This window comes from Microtus ochrogaster, unplaced genomic scaffold (assembly GCF_000317375.1).
Source record: "Microtus ochrogaster isolate Prairie Vole_2 unplaced genomic scaffold, MicOch1.0 UNK57, whole genome shotgun sequence".
In the NCBI taxonomy this organism is placed as follows: Eukaryota; Metazoa; Chordata; class Mammalia; order Rodentia; family Cricetidae; genus Microtus; species Microtus ochrogaster.
Genome location: NW_004949155.1, coordinates 1,729,451 through 1,731,629, shown reverse-complemented (window position 1 = coordinate 1,731,629; position 2,179 = coordinate 1,729,451).

The window sequence follows — 2,179 nt, the reverse complement described above, 5'->3', positions numbered from 1 at the left end:
GTGTGTGTGAGTGCACTGCACATGGGTGTGTGTGTGTGTGTTTGAGTGCACTGCACATGGGTGTGTGTGTGTGAGTGCACTGCACATGGGTGTGTGTGTGTGTGTGTGTTTGAGTGTGTGCGAAAGTGGTTGGGAACTGAGACAGGAGGATAAGTTTAAGGCCAGCCTGGGCCATATCATGAGTTCAAGTTAGCCAAGAATGCACAGTGAGACCTTGTCTCAGAAGAAGCACCCTGCCACCACACTGCATAAAAATGTCCTTCTTTCTTCTTTTAAACACAGTCTTTATTGGGCTCACAGCAGCAGCGGTTCTGTCTTCTTCACATTCTTTCCTGCCCGTTTCTGTAGTCTTGCCAGCTGCTGTTTCTAGTAGTAGACCTTGGCCTGCTGCCAATTCGCTTCCAGTGTGGCCCTCACCACCTGTTTTGTCCAGGTGACCTCGTGAAGTGACAGACAGTCCAGGTAAGCAGACTTTCCAGTAGGCTTCAGCATACAACCTTGAGGTATTGTGGAGAGTCCACCAGAGGAGGCTGCTCCAATGTGAGTTTAAGCCAACAGAAACTCTTTCTTAGTCAGCCAAAGACTACACTGATTTCAGGATCCCAGTTTAGCCCTGAGCTTTTCTCAGGGTGAGGTTTTTTTTTTTTTGACAGGGATTCTCTGTGTAGCACTGGCTTGTCTGTCCTGAAACTCACTTTGTAGACCAGGCTGGCCTTGAGCTCACAGAGATCTGCCTGTCTCTGCCTCCCAAGTGCTGGGATTAAAGGTATACACCATTACCACCCAGCCTCAGGGTGAGCTTTTAAACCCAAAAATCATATCCTGGGTTGACATACTTCAGTTAACAAGAACAGTCAGCCAGAAGAGGAACTACAGAAGCCAAAAGGCAAGCTTAGTACATTTCGAGATATCCTTAGAACTGTGGTCTTTGGTGGATTAGGTCTTTCTTTTTGTTTTGGCAGGTGGTGCTGTGTCTGTGCTGAATTTTAAGGCCTGAATGGCATTTCCATCATGGAATCAGTTGTACTAAAATCTGAGGACCTGTTACAAAGGGTGGCAGAGACCATGGTTGGCTTTTCCTTGTCATGGTGAGAAAGGGTTCCATCAGATGACAGTTCAGGGCAGCCTGGCTTTGCTTGGTCTTGTGCACACCTGGCACAGTGCACTAAAAGACATGGCTGAGAGTTGATGTTTGTTCACCTGCATTGAAAGAAAGGGCAGGTACTTTAACTTGTTTCTGTAAAGGTTTCCAGAGATGTTGATGTCCTACAAGTGTGCAACAACCATCTTCCTGCCCAGTAATTACTCCGAGATATTGTTGGGTCACTGTGGCTTTTAGCTGACTCAGGAGATGGCCTAAGGAACTAGAGATACCACAATCTGCCATCTACTAGCTTGGAAAATATACACACACCTTTTTTTTTGTTACTGGAGATTAAATCTAGGACTTTGAACATCCAAAGCAAGTGCTCTTCTGCTGAGTTATATCCATAGCCCTAAGATACTATTTTTTTAAGTATCAAACTGTCAAAGATAAAAAAGAATGATACATTTAATGTTCTCTAGGGAAAAGATAAACGTGAACATCCATAGATTACCATTGCAAGCAGACGCGCATATGACATTTCTAGAAGGCAAATTGGCATTATAGATGAAAGATATTTAAAAGGTGCTTATCTTTTGAAACAGTAGTTATGTGCTGGAAATTTATGCTATGGAAGAATTCATGTCCAAGTACTCAAAACATAATTAAAATCGTGTTCATTCCTGTATTACTCATTACAGTGATAAATGAGAAGTGTTTATTGTCAGTCAGTAGGAAATTATTTAAATTATGACACATCTCTAAGTTAGATGTGCCACGCATGGTAGTGCTTACTGGTAATTCTAGTCCTGAGGAGGGGGAGCTGAGGCAGGGGGATTGCCACAAAATTGAGGCCAGCTTGGTTTTCAGAGTGAAACCCTGGCCCAAAGACAAACAAGACAGACACGAAAGCAAAAGTAAGATAGAACATTGTGGTGCTGGCCAGCCTAGTAGACAAAGTGAGTTCCAGGGGAAGGACTAAACAGAAAAACCCGGTCTTAAAAACCAAAAAAAAAAAAAAAAAAAAAACAAAACCAAAAAACAACAACAAAAAACCAACAAGAATCAAACAACAACAAAAAAGCCCCAAAACAA